At 45.3% G+C, this 23121-nt stretch overlaps 1 long non-coding RNA gene across 1 annotated transcript in view; it reads right to left on the bottom strand.

Annotated features, from left to right (window-relative positions):
* The window catches only part of LOC100857428, a 31917-nt gene extending 15198 nt beyond the window's left edge, over window positions 1-16719 (bottom strand). The window contains exon 1 of the long non-coding RNA XR_005860422.2: window positions 16666-16719. This is a non-coding gene — a long non-coding RNA (uncharacterized LOC100857428). The remainder of the gene's footprint in view (window positions 1-16665) is intronic.
* Between the last annotated feature and the right edge of the window lie 6402 nt (window positions 16720-23121).

A 23121-nucleotide genomic window follows, 5' to 3' on the forward strand; every position in this document is an offset into this window, starting at 1 on the left:
TCAGCATGGACAGCCAAAGCCATTAGCAGAGTTTTGCACCAGCTGACAGCACAGGCTTTTCTTCCTTCCCCTATTTCTTCCCAGGGAATATTTGGAAGACAGAAAGCGGACTGATGTTTCAGCTTGAAATAGAAAATTCAGCTTTCTCTTCCAGCATGCAGTGAACCTTGCAAAACCCTCATGGATTTGCACTGAGACAGGGATCCCATGTGGGCAAAAGCTGCTCGGTGAGATCACGATTATATCCTGCTGCTGCCAATATGTCACTTGTGAAGACCTGAGGAGAAACCGAGCTCATCCTCCCTGCTCTGCCCCAGGCAGCAGAGCAAGCTCACAACTATCTATGGGAGCTTCAGATCCAGCTATGTCACAAACAAAGGCAATGCTTCAGATTTTATAGACATCATAGGGTTGACTTTCTGGTGCCCAATATGCAAACCTCTGCTCACAATTCACAAGCAGGGCAAGGAAACCTGAAGCTTGAAGATGAGACTGACACCAATGCAGCTCTGCTCTAGCCTCTCCCCTCCACGTCCAACACCTCCTTGCTGACACCTGGAACCTCCACACAGCACTGGCCCATAGAGAAGCCACATTTCCATGGGCAATACACATCACTAACAGCTATTCCTTTCCCAATATAATTGTGTAAACTGAATTAATTTTATTTCCACTGCTTGACTAGAACTAGCTGCAGACATAAGCAACACATACCCACCATCAGCCATTTTCTAGTTTTAGTGCAGATGCTCGGACCATATTGTTGTCAGTACGGTTCCCTGTCCTGATATTGTATCCTAATGAAGCATATAATGTGCCAATTTACAGTGTGGATGGGCTGACATCTTCACAAGGAGCAATGTCACACATAGCAGTATCTGAAACACAAGGAAATACACTGATGCACTGCTTGAGGTGGGGTTTCTTTTCCATTCTCCCACTCAATGAGAAGGAGGATCCCCCAGGGAGCCTTGGGACAACACTCACCATGTTCCCTGTGTGCTCACCACACACCTTCCAGCCTATGGCTGTCATGGCCATCTTCAGCAAACCATCCAGTTAGAATCACAGAACGCCTTAGGTTGGAAGGGACCTAAAAGAACATCTAGTTCCAATCCCCTGCCTTTGGACAGGGTTGGCCCCCAGCAGATCAGGCTGCCCATGGTGTTGGGCACCTCCAGGGATGGGGCACCCGCAGCTCTGGGCTCTCTGAGAAGCAGCACTGCGTCCCCACCACCTTCCAAGTAAAGAATTTCTTCCTAACATCTAAATTTCCCCTCTAAGTTTAAAGCCATTCCCCTTTGTCTAATTACTATCTGCCCACATGAAAAGCCACTCTCCTCCTGTCTATAAGCTCTCCTTGGCACTGGAAGGCTACAATGATGGCTCCCCAGAGCCTCCTCTTCTCCAAGCCAAACATCCCCAGCTCCCTCAGCCCCATTTTTTTTGTAGTGGAGGTGGCTCCAGATCTTTGTGCACCTTCATGGCCTCCTCTGGACCTACTCCAAGAGCTCTGCATCCTTCCTGTGCTCATTAGGAACCAGCTTTGTTGATCCTACTGTTTTCTCCAGCTGAAGGTCGTTTTCCTACGTTCAGCAAGAAGAAACACAGCCACTGTTTTAACAACAAGAACAGGGGTCAGGACTCCTGGGTTTCTATTTCTAGCTCTCACAGAAGCTCAGGGTATGCCCTCAACAAACCGTTTGTAGTGAGTGTCTGAGAGCTCACCCAAAGACCCAGAGACGTGTGGAGGCTCAGCACTTCTGAGAACCATAACCTTGCTTTGTGCCTCTGCTAACCCAGCAAGCCCAGCATTGTGCTGCCTCAGCAGGAACGCGGGGAGCAATGCCCATGGCTTGCAAAGCTCCAAGACTGCCTTTAAGAAAAAGCAGCACACAAGTGCAAAGCACTGCTGAGAGCAGTCAGGCTTGCACACTGTAACCTCCCCGGGAGCTCCCCCACAAACCTCTGCCTCAGCTTTGCAAGCACCAGCCACAACACCTTGCCACAGCATAGCAACCATAAATCATCAAAGGTAAAGCTGGGTGAGCGTTTTTTAATTGTGAATGAACATTCATGTCAAATACAGAGAAGTGCCTGGAATTCCTGGGTATAATTTTTATGGGGTGACAGAGACAACTGGGGGATGGCAATTCATTTTGACACGACTCAGCGTGCTGTCAGCAGCACACAAGTTCAGCTTCAGCTAATGCAGAAACGATTCATATTTCTGACGTTGCTATCAGATATAAACTCACACAGCAGGAGAGCAAATACCATGAGTCATCCTTTCTCTTTCTTTCAGAGACATTTGTGCTCTTAACCTAATTGTGCCTGTATTTCCACAAACGGCATTCAGAATGACAGACAGGAGTGATGCTCTCCGAAGCTCTGCCTGTGCTCAAATGGGAGAGGTGGAAGCACCAAGCTATGGGCATGGCAGCAGCTCTGCCTCACACTGTGTGCTTCCATCAGCTCCCTGTGCAGCCAGTGACCTTAAATTGCTCAATACTCAAAACACACTTAAGATAGATGATATCTGTGACATTTATTCTTGACCCTGCCACGCAGGTGACTCTATGGGATTGGCCAATGAAGCTCATTTGTGAGTGCCATAAAAACTCCTGAAAACTCAAAAATTTCCAAGGGATGGGTCAGGGAAATACAGTCAGGAGACCGTGGATGGGGAGGTGTAGGTGGGCAGAAGATCTGCACTGCATGGACCTGTTCTGCTCCACTTCACAGTGGTACAATTACAATGACCACTTCACAGTGCTCAGCTCGGCGGTCACTGAAGTCGACCTTGGAAACCTCTTCTGTGCATGGCCTGATCTCATAGTTTCTGCTTCCAAAAGTATTGAAAAATACGAGAACCAATCCCTTGCACGGATGCACAGAGATGCTGGAAGCATAAAACACAGGCAGTAAATCAAGGCAAATGCAAACCAGCAAAACGACTCCTTTAGAGACTTTCTCCAGTCCTAAATTTCCATAACCTAGTGAACAGGAACTCATGCCAGCGCTTCCATTAGAGGAGATATCATATACAAATTCTAGTTTGAGGCAGGTTTTCTTCTTTTACTGTTTCAATATGATCACTATTCATAGCCCACTTCTCACCTTCAAAGCACATTAATTCTCAGACTCTTCTTGTGATGTAAGTGATTATTAGCCTCATTTTATGGACGAGGAAAATGAGGCAGAGAGGTTAACTGACTCACCCATAGGCCCAACTCTACAGATGCGTAGAGAAAGATAGAGAGAGATGTTTTACAATTAGTTTTAATATCCTCTCAATCCTGCAGAGTTGGACTTGGGGTAATTAAGGCAGCTGGCTTTAACAGGCAGTGATGTGCAAGGTAGGCAACCGAGGCAGTTCTTTAAAACCACTGTAACACACTTCTAAAACGACTTCCCTCTACTGCACTGGTTTGTGCAGGGCAGAATCATAGAATATCCCAAGATGGAAGGGACCCATAAGGATCACTGAGTCCAACTTCAAATTAACTCAAAAATTTTGGAACACTCTGGGGTATCATCTACACACTGGCATTACATTCTGCTCACACCTTCCACGTCCATTCATTTGGGATCTCAGATATGATCTGCTCAGTGCCTGGGTGCCAGGACCAACCTCTGCCAGGCTTCCCACCAAGGATATAGGGAAGCACTGCCCAGGGGCTACAAGGAAGCATCTCCCACACTGTGCAGCTGCCAAGGAGCGTTCCTCAAAGCAATGCTCCTGCAGCACTTAGAGATAGCTCATCTTCTAAACAAGCTAATTCATACCATCTCTTCCTGAACTGTATTATCTCAGCTGAACCTTTCCATCTTAAATTAAAGATTTCCTGCATAATGTAGTGAGTGCATGCACCACTACTGAAAAGCACCTGGAGAACTTCTTATCTTCATATTCTTAAGAAACAGTCTCCAGTGAGATGCTGGAACAAGGTTGCCCAGTGAGGTTGTGGATGACCCTCCCTGGAAGCACTCGAGGCCAGGCTGGATGGGGCTGTGAGTGACCTGGGCTAGAGGGAGGTGATATTAAAGGTTCCTTCCAACCCAAACCATTCTATGAATTTGTGTTTTAAAGTAGAGATTCCCAGAAGAACAACTGAAGAATGATAACTTCAAAAAAGAAATCGTAAGTCAAGAGCAAGTTGTCATTATGCCTAGTTTTCTCCAGCTGCACCCACAGAGACTATTTGTTAAAGCAATCCATAAACCTTCATGTCTTCCAGACCCTTACTATCTTAATTATGCATCTCAATGTCACTACAACATCATGCTAGGCCAGCTGAAACAGCCAGGTTGGATGCTCAGGCTGCTACAGATGGATCCATGAGCTGTGGTGTGGTCTTTCACCTTCCCAGGGCAAGGATTTGGGGTGATTTCAGAAGGGGCAGCCTCCCTTGAGCAGGGCTTCTTGTGCACAGCATTGCATGCACAGTACTGCATATAATCCCATGGGTACTGGCTGTCCCGTTAAGAGGTGAACTGATAGTGATTCTGCACTCCCTCCTGGACAGCCAGCAGACCCCGTGCACAACAGGCCATAGCACCCAAAACAGCCCAAAAGACAATAGGGCTGCCTGGCTACTGTCAGGCCATGAAGCTGGTGGGGCTCCTGCATCCTCTGGGTTCCAATGGCAACAGAAGTTGACAGCAGTATCTCAAAGCAAGGGATTCCCAACCCTTTACTCATCATGAAGCCAGCACACACTGCTACACCAACTCCTTGCCGAACACAGGAGCACCCAGAAACCCACAGGATCTAGAGCAGCATTGCATGTAGCTAGCGGGCCATAGGTTTAAAACAAAAAGACATTTCTTTGCAAATATGTATAAATAGCAAAACTCCTTGCTGGATGGATGCTGTAAGTTTACACCACTTCAAAGGGAAGACATGGGGGGAGGTCAAAGGAATTCATTTGATTGTCAACAAATACCACAATACAAATCTTGGGTTACAAAGCGTCCAAAAATCAAATTCGTGGAGTCTAGAATAGTGTTTTGAGAACACAGTTATACCTGTTTGTCTTACCTTCTTGTTCCTTGGAGTCTGCTTTTGATCGTTGCCTGATCCCAGGACATCAGGAGAAATGATTTATATTTTTTCCTCTAATCAAGCGTGGTCAATCTACTGCTTTTGTGTTATGTTACTAAGTCAGACTGCTGGCAAAACAAAGGAACAGGCAGCCAATATATCTGCCACCCACATGGTACCTTCAAGCAAGCTATCGCTAGCAAAGCCTTGCCTAGAAGGGTGAAGTGGACAGATAGTGGTGTTCCGTCCAAAACAAACATTCTGAACAAAGATACCAAAAACCCTGGGAAGCACTGCTCTGGAAAAGCACATCACCCATTTCAACTGCCTGCATGAATAACTTCTTGCATGAATAACACATAACGTACCTGCAGAAACTTGCAGCCTGCCATTCATCTTTACAGTCAGAAGTAAGATGTGTGCTTTTTTTGGCCTCTTCTTAAGCACAGAAATGAAACACAGCCCTCATGTCCAGATAATAGTAAGCTGTTTGAACTCAGCAGCAGTGTCCTGCTGTTCTCCAGACTTCTAGATTCACAGCAAACGGCTGACTGTCCACTGGTGCTATTCAATTATTTCTGTTAAATAACCTCCATCCAAGCCCATCAAAGGCAAAGTGCTTCTAATTGGACTGCACTATGGGGTTTTAAACACACGATCCCAATGAGATCTGAAGAAATCCAAGCAGAAGAATCCCTTCCTTGGGGAGCTTCCTAGGGAAGGATCTTGTACCAGATAGAGACTCAGCATGACAAGAAGCAGAATATCTCGTAAAAGTGACCTTTCTCTGTAAACAGTCTCGTAAGCTATCATTTTGTAATTATGGCATTTCTAATACACTGCCTCTTAATTTCTCAATGCAAGCTATGGAGTAAATTAATTACACAGTGCCTGACCCGCAGCCTCTGGTCTGATCACCCCGGTGTCAGTACTCCCTTGTATTTTGAAGGCTTAGTTGCCATTTGATAAGGATTCTGCTTCCCACTAATAGTCCCTTCTAATGAGCCTTCATGAAATTTAATTTCTTTAATGCATTTCTCTGATCTGACTGATTTGGTCAGTCTGACACTTGGCTTTGTGTCAGCATTTATTAGAATGCCTGCTCTGTTTGAATGTTTCTCTTTTAAAATAAAAGTAATAGCAATGATCAAACACAAAGGCATCATTGATGGAAACGGCTTGGAGCAAGTCTGCGAGAGTGCCAAATCAGAACAGGTCCAGTTTGGAGCAAAAGAACAAAGCCCTTCTTCACCACAACAGAACTGCCTCTTCCTGGCCCTTCCCACATCTCACTCTATCTACCCTGACAGATGGAGTTGGCAGTAGGTACAATGATGGCATTGATTAGCTCAATTAGTGCGCTGTGCGCAAGTTCCTCTACCTACCTGGCTGTGACGAGCACCTCCATCACATCTCCCCCAATGCCCTGCCCACCCCCTGCATCACCCAGCCCTGTTGCACCCCTCGTCCCATTGGAACAAATATTTCATTCACCAGACAAATCAAGGAGGTGCACCCAGTGTCTGAGCCCTGTAACTTTTTTAAATACATATTTTAAGTGGAGTGCAAGGCACAGAGCTAACGTGTCCTGCCAGGTTTCTTTTGGAGCAGGAGGGCAGCACAGCTCCAAGTGGGAGCATTAGCTTACCTGCCGGAATACATGAATTTCAAAGCCCGTATTTTTTCTTGATGCTTAAATTATTAATCCATTCTCTTCAGGTTTGCTATCAAATCATCTCAATTGTTTTGCAGTTTATTAAAAATGTCCTGCACATCTGGTCTAATCAGTCAGAGGAGAATCGCCCAATTTGATCGTCAATAGCAATCCTGGGCTATCAGCTTGGTAATCACAGCATTTTCCACCTCACCAGCTCCCATGAAGGGTGCTTTAATCACTGCTGATGCAGAAGGGACTCCCGCAAGCGATGCAAGTGCAGTCCAAACCATTGTGCTGCTTTCTGTAGCACCAGAGCCAGCCTTCTGGGGTGGAAAAAATTGTTCAGCAGATAGAGATCCATCACTATCACCAGCGTCCTGGTAAACGTCCACCCACGTCTGCCATTACAGACCAACCCCAGCTCCTCTCCTGGGACATGGGGTATTGGGCAGAGACTCATGGCAATGCCTTTCCTCCACACCACTGAAACCCTTAGGTCTGGAATTTCAGGCACTTACACCTCATCCAGAAAAGTCCCACAAAGACAATGGACAAGAAGGCACATGCTGAGAATGAGCCATTACAAAGGAAACAACTTCATCCCTTTTTAAACACCTGAAGCGTATGTTTTTGCATGCAGAAATTGTTAAGTGGGTACAGCAACATTAAAAAGCTTTGAAATGCTCTGTTCCCACACCTGCTAGCCTGGCCTGGACGGAGAGATTTGATGTGGTAGAGTCTGTTTTGTACCCACCATCTTTGTGTGTGCATGTATATATAGACAGACAGACAGACAGAAGGAGAGAGAGAGAGAGACATTAATTATCTTTGAGACCTAGCAGTTTGTGAGAAAGAAGTTTACAAATAATCACACCCACAACTGCAGCTATTCATGGAAATGAGGAAAAATAGCATGTTAGAGACATCAGCAGGAAGACTTGCTGCCATTGGAAGCACCTCCATCTCTCCAGGAAAGAAAGTAGGAAGAGCCAGAGCTTCACCATCAACAGCAGGGTGTTTTTATCGTCGTGTTCTTGAACCTGCTGCTGCTCTGAGCACGAGTCATTGAGTGAATGGAAACATGCTGTCAACCAACGTCTCTAAATGGGTGCCCTGGGTCTGGCTAGGATGGAGTTAGCTTTCTTCAGAACAGCTTTCGGTAGATCCATGTATAGGAAGAGAGTAAGCAGCTGCATGGTACCTACATGTCTACTGGGGTCAGCCCACAGCAGTGGGCTTCGATATGAGCATATGCACAGCAGCTATTCTCCAACAGAGTTAACAGACAGCTGTATGGGAGGACAAACAGAATTAGGTGCAGCAGACACAAAGAACGAGCAGTGAGCCTTGGAGAAAACAGGTACAGAAAATCTCACACCCTGTGCTGATGAAGGGCGACAATGCCTCAACAAGCCAGTAAGTGCCTACAAGTCAGAAATGGGCCATTATTTTCAATGAACAATTTAATTCATTAAACACAGCATTTTGCTTTTTGTAGCTGAATGTTCTGCAATCAGACAATGATGCTTTTAAGCATGATTGCTGTTTACAATTGTCCAGAAAGCCTGTTGCTCCCGCACTCCACGTTTCTCATTACTTTCCCCCGTGCAGGAGAGTCACTTGGTGGGCAGGCTATTCCTTCCCAGCTGCATATTTTCAGGAAGAGGATTTATGAAGTGCCAAAGATGGCAATTAGAAGGATCTGTTCTAGACCTAAGGCATAATAACAGCTGTAAAAAAAGCCATAAAAACACACTCAGTGTGACACCTCCTGTGTTACTAAAAGGGCTTTTGCCTCTTGCAACAGAAAAATTCTCTTCCCCTAAATGTATTTGCTGGGGCCAATGTGCTTGTAGCACAGCGCAGGGAGGCAGCCCAGGGATGAAGGAGGGAGGTGACAGAGGTGGCTTGGAGGTGTGGATGGAGTGCTGGTGTCACACGTCAGCATTAAGAGATTGAATTGGTGCTGGAGAACTGGATTATTCATAAATGGACACTGGCAACACAACTCTCCAAAAACATAGGGGAAAGAAGACATCCTGCAGGCCCTCGGACGCAAAAGAGATAGAAAGTAGGCTGGGAGAAGGAAGCGTACTGAATGTGAGGAATCTCCATAATCTCCAGACTGTGTCACTCGGCATCTCCAAGAGCTGGGTGCCACAGGGCACAAAACAAAACCCTTGTGCTTTTGGGGTTCTACCCTGAGCTGGGATAACGAGCAGACAGAGTGACTGATCGCTACTGAAAAAGCTCTGTAAAAGCTGTTTAAGTGGAGTCCCAACAAAATAGGAAGGTTCTGACATCTATTTTTGGTGACGTTTAATATATAAAAAGCAAAGCAGTGACTCAGGCAGCTAGTGGGGTAACCAAATGGAAGCCTGACAAAGAACTGAATTCAATATCCAATTATCTATGGGGATATTCTGGATTTCTTCAGTACCTTTGGCCATCAGAGGATATATGATGGTACAGCAAAGGACTCATAAATCAAAATGAAGTTTGCAGGTACAAATGCCGCTGTCCTCAGCATGTCATCCAAGCCCGGGACAGCCAGGCTGGTGAAAGGAGACCAGACCCTATCAACCCCTGTCCTTTTAAGGCATTATTCTTTGCAAATCGTATCAGATATCCCAGGAGACTGTGATGAGTAGCTTACCTTAGCCGGGCACAGATCTCTGACACAGGGGGTTATTTCCAAGAATCTATCTTTAACGTTAAGCCAATTAATCATCTATTAAGAACTGCCGATGCGCACAAGTTGAAAGCACATCAAAAATAAAATGGAAATGCAGCCTTTAAAGTGCACAGAGAAAACTGAGCTCTTCAGGGCTCTGAGAAGTGTCATTGCTTTTTATTTTGATGAGCAATAATCAACGCTGCACTACCAATTTGAGGGAATTGGGCTGGGAGAGCAACAGGACAGGATAATTCTGCCCCGTGTCCATCACATCATAGAATCTAGCTCAAGTCCTCTACAAGTACAGAGCAGCAGATAAGTGCATTTAAGCAAGAGAGAGTTATCACATTAGTTGCTTTATAGGATCCAGTCCTTGGACGTGACCACAAGGAAAAGTTTGCTAGTTCATTTTCAGTTAAGGACGGGTATAGTTCAGGATCAGTTAGGGTGTACGCTAGGTTTCTCTGTAACTCATATTTTCCTAACAGCCACTTTGCAAAACAGACTCACCATCCCATCAAGACTCCAATAATGACAATAAAACTAAAGCCTTTAATCTGTCTTCCACTTCTCAATGCTCCCATCTATCCCTACCAGGCAGGAAGTCTGCAGGAGCAGAGGCGGCAGTGTTTCGTGGCAGTCTGTCACTTTCTGCTAATCTTCCAATGCTGAAAATCATTTTAAATCCATTCCTGTCTTTTTACATTTGCATAATTGTCTGGAAAGAAAACTCTAAAAAGGCAGAGTCTGATTTACTGTGAATGAACATGTCATAAAACATTCCCAACTCTGCAGCACTTGTGTAAATCTTTCATGATTTAAAAGTTGCCAAGTTACCAATACCGTGAGTAGTATAAAGTACTGGGCTTTACCCTCAGTGCATCCAAAGAAGCAGCTTCAAGTTAGGCTTCCTTTCTCAGCAGCTAGGTTTTCCCCAGGAAATAAAAGGGTTGTGCATGGAAATTATTTGCATTTATCTTCAGTGACAAAATAGATTTTAGGAAGGTTGAAAAACGTGCCTACGGTTTTGGTGCAGAACAAGGATGTTCAAAGCATTTCTCTCTTCAGGGAGCTAATGTTAAAAAAAAAAAAAGATTTTCTTTTGGTGCATTTAGAACAATTTAAAAACACATCTACATTGTCCTCTCCTTCCCCTACATGGGGACCAAGGGTTGATCCAATCTACGTGGGCTGCCCAACCCCAGCTTGGGTTCATCACCAGCCATCTACCACTGCAAGAAAGACCCAAAGCTTTCTTGCAAAGAACCACAGAATCGTTTGAGATGGAAGGGATCTTTAGAGGTCATCCATTCAAACCCCCCTCATGGAGTGAACAAGGAGACGCACTTCACCCCATTCTCTAAAACAAACCTACTTCTACACCTGAAAGTAGACAAAGGGGGATGATAAAGGAGCTTACTCTTCACCCCAAAGCCAGGAGCAGCCCATACCCTAAAACAAGAGCCTTAGCCTTTCTCCTCACAAATAGCTCCACGTGCTTTTCCCCGCCCCATCACTCTCTGTACTTTTCCCCCCACTCTTCTAGGAACAAGCTCTTTTCCCAGGCGTTCCTCACCTTCAGATGTTCAACTTATCAGAACTGTTCTTTTTCCTCTGATTGGCACACCATCTCTGGCAGAAAACCTGAGAGATCTCAGAAACTGATTTTCCAACAATATTTCCTGCAGCAAGAAATATATCCACTTCTGAATAGCAGATGATCACAGCCCTTAAAGTTTCTGTCAGCACTTGCAACATGAGTGATAACAGACAGCTTTGTTTCATACGCCAGTATAGCAATATCAGGAAAATCATTAGAGTCCCCACTAGGAGAAAAAAGCCAACTGCCAGCACTGTTTGTTTCCATTAGGTTCTGAGAGTTGTCAGCGTAGGTCCATCAAAGCCTATCACCAGTTTCTAACCCAATCGGTGTTACAGCCTCAAAAATCCCCGCTCCTCACATGACACACATTAGGATGTGCAGAATCTCTGCTTTATGCCTCCACAGATTTATCAGAGAGACAAGGTTTTCAGAAAGAAGCAGTACCTCGTATTTAATCAGTTGGATGCAGCTGGAAACATAATGAGCACGCTCACAGGCCCAGAAGCTTCTTTTCAAGTGTGACACAAGCTGAAAACCTCAAGCTAAGCACAGATTAGGAACAATTGCTCCAGGTTTAAGTTAATTACATAAACCAATTAGACAATCTAAGGGGAAAATGTACCTGTAACAGAGCACAGGAATGGTGATCACCCTTTTTGTGATGCAGAGTAAAGCGTGAAGTTTACATGACACTAAAAAACATACAGTGGGGAGGAAAAAAGCACCTGGAAGCCAGTATCTCACTTGAATTTAGGACATTTTATATTCAGAGCTATACATTTTTACCTGACTGATGCCTTCGGGAGCTTTTATAGCTCTCCTTTGAAGAACAGCTGCAAGGTTTGTCCTTCTCTGGTAGGTATTCAGGCTGGACTGGGGTCACCAGGAGGCTCACTGCAGTTTCCATCACTCCTTACTCCAGCACTGTGCTGAGCAGAGGCTCTCAGTGACAAATCTCAGCCTGCTCTCAGGTTAGGGCTATGAGTCTGGCCCACAGTCCTCCCACTGGGTCTATGGATTAAGAAAAGACCTCTTTGCTTTCTATGCTCCTTCCCAGAGAGGAGCCTGGGTGCAGCTAGGGTCTGTGTTAGTCCCAGACTTGGTCAGCAGTCCATGTCAAAAGGATTATGCATGTGCCCATTTATCAAAGTCTGCCTCTCAGAGCCCTCTCCAGGGCTCTCACTGAGAGAATTTCACAAAGTCAAAAACAGACGGTTTAGTGCAACGACACATAACAGATTCAGAATGGCCACTGATAAAAGCACTGGCTGTGTTAGTGCTAAAAGTCTTACCAATGTTGGCCAGTAATTAACAGTTCACCCAGGTATCACCTTTAGAGATGTCCCTGCTAAGGAAAAAGCAAGGCCCACACCAGACCTGAGGCCTCCATCGTCTCCCAGGCATCCCCAGCGTGCTGCCTTCAGGCTGGGGTTAAAGCAGGCCTCAGTCGGGTCCAGTGCTTTGGGCAGATAAACTGCTCAGCTCCCACCTTTGTTCAAACCCAGTGCAAGAGAAGCACACTGATTAAATCACATAAGCTGGACTTACTGCTTCTCCAACAATTTGTGGCTGCTCTGCAGTTCAACACAAGCCTGCTGATTTCCTACACCACAGAGCAGTGCACCCTGTGACCCCATTAAAAAAAAAAACAAACCCAGTAGTTGTTAGAATTGTTAGTTAGAAATCCCACACTCTCCATCTTGGGCACATATGCTCAACTGGGAACACCTCTGAGTTTGTTTACTATGCAAACACTTGCCTTAAATCAGCATGGCTTAAATATAGCCTAAGCTGCATTTGTTCCACCTGTTGTCAATCTTTTAAGTTTTGTGAAATTCTCTAGAGACTTCTCTAATAAGTTTATTGACTTGATGCCAGAAGCCCCAGAAGAAACAGAGTGGGACCTATTTAAGTGAGACGGATTTCACAGCAGAGCAGCTAAAAATAAAAGCTAGAATATGAAACAAAAGATGTTCTGATCATAAAGGAGCAGGCTCGTTAGAAACCTTGTTGAATGAGTATCTTCTTCACATCCAGCTCTTCTGTTACCCAGCAGGGCAAAGATATCCTGGACCAGGCTGTGGTTCAACCCTACAAGGGATGCTCCACTCCTTGAGAACAGTGCAGAGTACCTCACAAAACATGGTCAGCAGCAATGGCTGCTGCATTTGGTGCTGTTGCTGCAACCTCCTGCATAGACACGTTGTTTTAAGCACAGCATAAGTGCTGCGAGTGCTCCGGGAGGAGGGAGGGGAAAGGAAAAAGTTCAGTAGAACTGGGAAAGGACAGATTCCAACAACTGAGATTCTTTTGCAGCTCACAAATCCAGTGTAAGATCTGCAATTATACATGCTAGCTCCAAGACAGCTGATCACTGCATCAAGGTGTAACCACAGCACTCATCCTCACCCTCAGAGGCAGTCAGTGGAGAAGCTGAATATCTGTTCCCACCCCACTGGTCCTCCAAAGCTCCCATAGGCTCTTTCACCATCATCTTCTCCAGATTCTGGCTATTGCCACTTCCTTTCGCAATTCTCATTGCTGACCCGGCTGTCTCATTTGCAACCCTCCAAACACCTTGCAGCCACTCCAGTGACCACTTCCCAGCTCCCAAACCTGCCAGGGGTCATCCCCACTTCCAGCTCACAATCTGTTCTGCCACCACCGTAAGTTTTCCTGCCTCAGAATCCTTAAGTAGACAAAACTGAATTTCCTGATGCAGAGAGGAAAACCTTGAGCTGATTCTGAACATACTATCAGACAGCGTATCATATACTATCAGATTGCCAAAGCAGGAACAAGCTGGGTTTAAAATATCAAGACACACAAATTAATGCGGTACTACCACATGTTGCATTAACAACGATGCAGTTACAAACACAGAGTCTGCCGAAGGTCTGAATTATCTCCTTGATTAAGAACTGCAAAGGAGAAAAGAATAAAACATTTTTCCAGCCAAAGGGCAATAACCAATGCATGCACTTTCAGAACAGGCCAATTTCTTGTTATATTACGTTACTATGGCTGCATGCTGAAACATGTCACATTATATTAAAAACAACAAAACCTGCAATCTGTTTCCAGATCAGACATCAATAAAAACAACCGTAACAATCAGCGCTCTGGGTACCTGTGAGAAAATTGATAATTTAGTGCCTCCAAGAGTTCTTTCCATTACAAAGACGTCAGTAAAAACAAAGTCAAACAGCATCTCCAAGTGTACTCACTGCAGAGCTTTTTGTGGTACATAAGGATGAGACCAACCAAATGAATCCAGGAAGATGGGTGCCAGCCAGCACCCCTGCAGAAAGCATAGAAACCAGAAAGCCAAAAAATCATACAGATGCCGATGCCTTCTTCCAAGACCTTCCTGACGGCAGCAAGAAATGGGCCCATGGAAACTCTGCCCTGTGATGGAGGTGGAGGACGTGCCAAGTGAACTGGGTCTACAGTAATAAAAGGCACCTAGAAACTAGCCCAGGTTCAGGTACAGTATCACCTGCACCTAAGGGCAAGGGAAGGTGACACTTGTTCTTCCTCCTGGTTTATCAGGAATTAAGTTTCCTGATCAGAAAGTCACTGCCTTGTGGCCCTTTTGCTGTTTAGCTCACTGGGCACACATGCAATAGACACTTGAACGCCGATTCCCTGCCAGCAAACAGGCAGAAGTGCAATACTGCATTAGTACCCTAAAACATTAACTTTCCTTTCAGACTCAGAGCCACACAGGAGAACACAGGGAAGTCTCCTACCACCATCTACCTAAAGAGAACAAGGTTACAAAGGCAGAGGATGCCCATTTGCTTTGTTACAGTGCACAGCACTTTGCAGGGAACATGACCGTGGAGCAATCACAGCGCTGCTGCTTGCCATCTATTCCTACTTGGCCCTCCCATCATAAAACTTAACCTTTCCTCTTTCAAAAATGCGTAACTCAAAACACTGAGCTTTTTCATACCCTTTGCATGCTCTGGATGGGGCCTCCCAAATCTCTGACATATAGTGTCTAGTTGTAAAAGCGTTGTTGTGAGGCAAGCAAACCATGACCCCCTTACTCTACTGCATTCCATTCTGATGGGAGAGCCAAAATCCAGACCATGGAAAAGAAGTTATCCCCAGTAAGATGAAGGAAGGTTTCCCTCTAGAAAGCTCAGCCCTGATTCTTGAGGAAACCAACCTTCCTGCCATCCTCCAAACTCTTGGGAGCAGGTGTCTGTGCTCAGGAAGGATGGCTCCACTCCCCCCAGCTTGGCTAATGGCTCGCTGAGTCCCGTTTGAGCAACTAATCCAAGGCCACATCTGTACTAATAGCCCTAACCTCGGACACAGGTTTAATTTGCTTAACATTAAATTTAGGGATTCAGGGGCCTCTACGACGAATTTCATTAGACAGAAAAATTCTATAACGTAGTGTTTTATGATTAATTAACTGTGCATAAAAATGGTAATTATAATTATGCTCATAATTCCACGCTCTTCTGTCATTACCATAATAATTGATCAAAATGGTTTACCCCACGAGCATTTTAAAAGCTACAGTGCAGGAGCAAAACCTCACCAAACACAGTTTTGGCAGGCAGTCCCCAGACACTGCCTCTTCATCCCAGGACTTCTAATGCAGAAGCCTTTTGAACAGCCACGACAACTTCACCAAAAAGCTGTTTGTTATGACGGGTAGGGAAAAAGAGAGATGAAAGCCCATTTGTAGATGGAAAAAGCCTGCTTCTGATCAGAACGCCGTCAAGGAACAGACTGCAGCTTCACTTTGAAAATGGCCAGGTGCCCTACTTTTCTGCTTTCTGTGCATGGCTTGCGATCACAGGCTTCATCAAAAGCACCTATTGCCTGTTTTTGAAGATAATGGAGATTAGACCAGGGAGATCAAACAGATCAGAAGGCAGCTGAATAATTACCCCCCTACCTTTACACTTGCATCACATCACAGTCAGGGATTGGAAAATGCTTTGAAGAAAAGGTGGAAAGGCTGGAAAAGTACTACTGACCTAAACTGCCAGTAGCTCAAGCCTGGGAATGGAGGGATTAGACAACTGCCTGTAACAGACAGAACACAAATCTTATTTCAGCCATCTGCCCCAAGACACATAAAAAATGATGCTGTTCTTGAATGCCTCTGCTATCTCTCTTTTGGTCCTCAATGTTTCTTGAGGAGTTTTGATCACGTCATGCTTTGACTCTGTCTTTTCTTACATCTGATGGCATCCTTACTGCCTTTCTGGATTATTTTGCTTTGGAAAACATAATGTTCTCCAGTACCCCTCCTATGGCTACCATGGCATGGGTCAACAATTCCCTTATTTCTACCAAAATTCTGGTCACATGGGTGGGGGCCACTGTAACCTCCAGCTTAAAAAATCCACAAGATAGCCCACAAGAGGCAGTAGCCTGCAGGGATATCCCAAACGTGGCCATTCACCAGAAAGTAGGCCAGAAAATAGGCCGTTTTCATGTCCTGACAGTCACAGCTTTTTAGGGCCACACGGGGCTTTCTGCAGCCAGTGTGACCATCGCTTCAGCAAATCCCTTGCAGCAGAGAGACAGCAAAGCAAAACCTGCAAGCACCAGCAAAAGCTCAGAGCAGTTCTCTTTTTCATTCCTCCTCATAATGTCAACCTTAGTTTGCTTTTCTCTATCCTTCTCCCTTCAAATATCTGCATTCTTACCTCTGACCAAGTTGTGTCAGCCTCGTGTTTTCTCCAGCTCCGCCCTTCCTCTCCTCTAAGCAGCCTTTTAGGATCACCCTATCACATTCTGGAAGCTTAGCACGAAAGGGCTGCTCTCCGGCACCCCTCAATCACATCCACAGCTCCTCCTGCTGGCTTCCAGCATGCTCCCAAATCACTCCACACAGCTGTAACTGCTCCCAAAGAACAGCCTGTGCTCCCAGACCCTCCCACCTCTGTCCAGCTGCCCCACAGAGACCTGCACCTGGCAGTAGGTTTTCAGGTGAATCTTGCTGCCTTTTGCACACCTGGATTCCTCCCACAATTAAGATATCTTCAAATGCGTGAAGATTGCAGCCCAAAGCCCACGTGCCTACCTAACTCAGACTTCCTTATCCCTACGGAGCAATAACTTGTCTTGCACTGGCAGTTTCTCAGCTGCAAAGCAACTGCAACAACTCAGATCTTCATTCATGCTTTAGGTCCTTCCGGTGTGTAAATGGTTAAGGTCCTAAATCCTGGCCCTGCTTTTCCCAGACCTGCCCTCAAGAGAAATTATTCTCACATCTTTCCAAGGGGCTCAGCTGGCACCTTCTGAAGGGGGTGGTGGGTGGGCATGGAGCACAGGCGGGGGGCCCAGCACAGTCCAGGCTGCCCATGCAGAGCAGGCTGGGAGCTTCCCAGGGCCCATTCCCACCAGGACAACACCTATCCTACAAGCTGTGAGAAGCCAAGGGGTGTCAGATCTGCTAAAAACCTCTGCTCAGTTTTAAACTAATTGCCAGAATGCAGCTCAAAGTCAGCATTAAGGGGCCCTCCTGAGGCTGCACAGAAGACTACGAGAATGAGTGCCTGACCAAGCCTGGCCAAGGAGATGCTTTGTCTCCTCCCTCTGCTCTGCTCACCAACTGCAGTCATCTATCCTCCCAATTTAGACCTGTTAATGCAGTAACCCTGGTGAACACCAGCCATGCTGTAGGAGTACATTAACCACACGGCCCAGGTAATTTTGAATGATCACAACGTGCCTCTCTGAAAGCAGAGAGCCAAAGATGCATACTTCATTTGGACTAAATTCTTATTTTGCATCTGCACTTAAAAAGAAAACCTCTTTAAATAAAAAGAACACCTCTAGCACAGGCACTGCAGAAAGCATGAAGCCAAGAGCAGCTGATGCATGCACATGTCGAATGCTCTGCCTTTGGAATGCGTCAGAAGCTGGGGACGGGTACAGGGATATTTGTCTGAGCTCCAAAATGGCTTCAGCCAGAGACAATAGCTCTGCATTCAGGCTTTGGCTGAAGCTTCCAATTATTTCCAATTAAAATTTGGGTGGCAGAGGTGCACAGAAGATCATAGGACTGACAACAGTCCGCTGCTCCAACACGTTTGGCAGCTGTGGCCATAAAGCCTTCAGATGTTCAGATGAATAAGGAACCAGCTGGGCAGCAAGAGCTGTGAACAAGTTGCCAACAAAGATGGTATCTCCTTTCCTCTCTGCTGCTATGTTGTCCGAGACCTTGTTACCCCTCTGAAACTGCCCAAAGCAAATACTGATAGTGGACTGTGTGAGACAATATTAATCCCTCACTGAGGGGAACCAGAACACCTGTAAGGTGAATTGCAAGGGATTATGGCATGCGAGGGTAATGAGTTAGTAACTGTACCAGACACTGTGACTGTGCTCTACCAGTGCATCTGCCTACTGCAGTCCTCCAAGAGCTGTCAGCTACACTGCAAATTGATCCAGCCATCATTCAGGAGTATTCAGCAACTTGCTTGCATTCTGTGTGGCAAAGCTCCCTGCTCTGCATACTCACTGCAAGTTCTGAAGTATGACGTGTACCTAAAAATACCGTTAATATAGAAATACAGAGCAGTTTAATGGGAATGAAGAACAAGCAGCAACGCTCCTGAAGATAGTAGTTTCACTTCAGTAAATAAGGAAAGATTTCTGCTTGCATATGAGGAGAGAAGTCCAAGATGAAGGTCTTCATAATGCTTGTAACAGCCACTACTTATCCAAGAAGGAGCAAAGATCTTCTGCTGGCTGTGTTTGCCCCAATAAAGTACTTGCTCTGAGCGCATCCAGGACTAGCATAACTTCAGCAGGACAGCAGTTCAGCACATTCCTGAGCAATGTGCAACTGAAGGAAGCTACAGAATCTTCTTCCTCATTCTTGGGCTCATTGATGCCCTTGTTTATCCCAAAGCTCAGAGTAAGAGCACAGGAATCTCAGAAAAATAGGTTCACTTCCTGAAAAAAGTGGGATTTGCCTCTTCCACATCACCACTTGAACATCATATGCACAATATACTCCTGGAACTGGACTTTCTCCCATTCTTTTGGAGCTGCTGAACCTATTCTGCATCACCTAATTCATCTGGAAGCCTTACACCTAGTGTCTGACCTAGTAATTTGGGCAGTTGTTTGGGCACAAGGAGACTGTAATTCTGGAGGGTATTTAAAGATCTAGGACCTGAAATCCAGCCCTCCTCCAACACACAGCTATTTTCAGACATGAGAAACTGGAGCAAGATGCCTAACACCAATGGAAGATGCCCCAGAAGCTCAGTGAGATACCAGATGGGTGGGAGGGATGGACTCTGAACACCAGGACTGATGCAGTGTCTTCAGTGGGCTTTGATCAGGTGTTTGTAGCACTGACACTATACACAATCTACTTTATGTTGCACACAGATTCAACATCATTATCTTGGGCATGTTTCATCCCTCTGACATTAATGACTGTGCTCCAAGCTTCATGCCTGTGTGGTCCCTGGCACAGCCACTGCCAGCCTGGAATGGGCATCAGCTGGCAGGTGGCTTCCAGAAGCCTGTCCAGAACATCGTGAGTTGTAGCCTTGAAATCTTGAAAAATATGTTTGCCCTTCAAAATCAGAAAGTCACATATTTTTGAGAGTCTGTTCCATTTAAACAGCAATGTGCTCAGATGCCGTGGAGAAAAACTGCACTGAAAGCCATAGCACATCACTGCCCTGCATAAGAAGCCCCACAGCCAGCACAGAACTTGTAGCATTGCCCACAGAGAGCCTAAGGTTGCTTTTCAAAAACTGGCATTTGCATTGTAAGAGATCTTCTTGACTCATTATTCTAATAAAAAAATGTACTCTGACTTTTCTTTGTAAAGCCATCCTCAAATTATGAAATGAAATATAGCCACCTACAGCACAGAACTCTAAAGAGAACGGCTTCTGAAACACCTTCTCTACCCTTCTCACCCACAAAGGCACAGGAAAAGCAGAAGAAATTATGCATGTCAGTTGCCAGCCTGTTTTGCTGGCTACTTCCATCCAGCTATAGGGAGGAGGTGCAATAGGGTGATGTGATTTACACCTGGCCGTAGACATCCTGCAGCAAGGGAAGGTACAACCACATCCTATCAAGGTACACAGACATCCTACCTCAAACTGCATCCATCTTTAACTCTGAACCAAGTCTTTTTGGACAAATGCTATACAGTAACGTGATGTGGAAAAAATTCCTCCTTGATCCCAACAATGAATAGGAGATAAATAGGGCTGGAGCCATAACTCTGAGCATGAGGTCACCAGACTGGCCTGTTCGTACTGACAGCATTTGAAACCTGGATGTGCAATAAAGCCCGCCAAAGCAGTAGTACAGATAGGATTTTTTACTTCACAGAATTTTAGAATATCCCAAGTTGGTAGGGACCCACAAAGATCATCGTTGTGGTTCAATCCAGAAGGCAGCTCAGCATCACGCAGCCATTTGTTCACTCTCTGCTTGCCCCATTGGGAATCAGAAGAATGCCAAGTTTCCAGATAGTTTAATATGACAGAAAATGAAGAGAAGAAGAAGAAGATACAAAATGAGTGATGCACAGTGCAATTGCTCACCACTCACTATCGCACTCAAAACAAGGACTATCATTAAGTCCAACCCGTGGCTCTACACAAGGCTACCTAAAAATGTAACTCTATGTCTGAGAGCAACAGCCCAGCACTCCCTGAGCTCTGGCACTCGGGGCTGTGCCCGCTGCCCTGGGAGCTGTGCCATGCCCACTGCCCTCTGGGGCACAGCCTGGCACTCACCCCTACCTGAACCTCCCTTGAATCCCCACCTCAAAGGAATTAGATCTGAAACCCATCCTGGACTGCAGCCACAGTCTCTCCAAGACTTTCTATCTCCCGACAAGCTGAAAAGAAATGATGAAACTTCAAACTTGTACCTTCCTGTTACTCATGCAGGAGATTCATGCTCTAAGTCAACTCACATCTAAGATGTCCACAGTCATCACCGCTGCTGGATTCGTTCAGTCAGTGTTTCAAGCCATGGAAGACATGGCAAATCTCGAAGTCAACTCTTGCTCACATTGAAGCTTAATTGGCTCAATTTGATTGACGTTTGGAAATTTTTAATTACTTTCACTAGGAGAACATTAAGCAGAGGCCAGATCAATCCTTTGACATAGAATTAGTCAGAGAAGTAGAACAGGATGATGGTTTTTGAGCTGCAGGAGCTACTCCACTCATAGCAGACTCTAACGCCAGATGTTAGTGCTCCCAAGGGATACGAGGCAGCGGATGAGAGGGTTTTTGTAATCATCGTGGCATTGATTCTGTTTGAAAGGGGTTTATTTAGATTCTCCCGTACTCCTGAAATGGGCAGACGCTTTGTAGCTGAGCACCATCTCTGCTAGCAACCCAGATCAAGCACATTTTGTATCTTCTTTGTTCGTATTTGAACACAAAGAACTTCAAGATTTAACTGCAACAGGACATTGCCTCTCCTTTCACCTTGCATACAGGACAGCTGGCCAGGAGAGACCATCAGAGAGGACCTCAGCTACTCACGTCCCTGTGTCCCAGACTAAAGGAAGTACTATATTTTACATGAATACCTGATTTGGTTCCTAGTGAGATATTATTTATTGAGATGCCATGAAGTCTTCCTTCTACCTCATTTTAGCCATAAACCACCACAAGTGTTTCTTCTCTTTTTCATTACAAAACAGAGTCTCAACAACCTTGAAACACCACTAATAGGAATTACATAAACGAGTATATATGTAATTAAAGCACAGAGGCAGAAGAACAAATGGGGATTGAAATTGCCTGTGAATATAGGCAAGTAGGAAATTTGAAGTTTCTAACCATCAAAGCAATGAGATTCTGCAACAGCCTTTCTGAAGGGCAGCAAACTTAAGCTACAGCCTATGACACTTGTCTGAAAAGGATTATATAATGCATTCTCTTTGACAGAGATACTGGAGTCAGTGATACAGAACAGACAGATGTTCCCATGACTTCCTTTTCAATCTCTCTGTGGGCAAACACCAGGTTCACAGCCACCATGGGCTGTGCTAAAGCTTCCAACCAGCCCCACACACTACATATATGTACATATACACAGCACATTATACAGACACTGTATATATAACCAGAAACAGCATTTGACGTCACTGTCCATATTCCCACAGTGTGAAGGCAGATATATCTCAGTGGCACCTACTTTTTCTTTATGTTTGTCAATGGATCCCTGAGAGCCCAGCCCATAGTTGCACTCTAAACTACACGGTCTCAACACCCTGGAGACCACTTCTACTACCCAAAGGCTTCCTGGGCATTTCTGTGCTCCCCCAGGGGTTTGCAGGTCACAGGCCTGCTAATGCAAAATTCAACTAGTCATTTTCATGGGAAGTGCAGAAATCCTGGTACAGGTGTTAAAAATTTGGACCCGTGATTAATTTAAGTCAATAAGGCTGTGCAATGAATTCTGGTTGGTTTAGAAAAGAAGAGCTTTCTTGCTAAACTTGTTTTTATAGAGTCTTCTGTTCTTCACTTACAAATGTCTTTAAGATGTACTAAAAGAAGTTATCTAAACACTCCCTAACATAAAGACTGTGCAGAAGGGCACAGTGGGCATCTACCTGAAATTAATTATGCCTCTACAATATTCTGATTTCTCACCAAGCTGTCAAAGAGACTAAAAAGATGGGCTTATAGAACTCAAGGACATGGGGAAACATCACCTGTGGTTTGGCCACGTCATGCACAGCAAATCATTCTATGCTTCTTGAGCGTCCTTGAAGGAGATGGCACAGAAGGTTGGATATTAAGAAAAATTTCTTCTCATAAAGAGTGGTGCTGCAGTGGCACAGCTGCCCAGGAGGTGGTGAAGTCACCGTCCCTGGAGGTGTTCAAGAGCCATGGAGATGTGGCACTGAGGGATGTGGGCAGTGGGCATGGTGGGGTGGGCTGGGGTTGGGCTTGGGGGTCTTGGAGGTCATTTCCAACCTGAGTGATTCTGTGATTCTATGAAAACAAGATCAGGCTCGATAAGAACAACTGACCTGGAACCCAAAGCTGGTAGGAAAAGGTTATTCCCTTTCCTTGAGTGTAGCCATTACCAAAGCATTATCAACACCTACTTCCTCAAGAAGGAAATGAATTCTAAACACTGTATTGTTT

Source organism: Gallus gallus, chromosome 5 (assembly GCF_016699485.2).
Source record: "Gallus gallus isolate bGalGal1 chromosome 5, bGalGal1.mat.broiler.GRCg7b, whole genome shotgun sequence".
Taxonomy (NCBI): domain Eukaryota; kingdom Metazoa; phylum Chordata; class Aves; order Galliformes; family Phasianidae; genus Gallus; species Gallus gallus.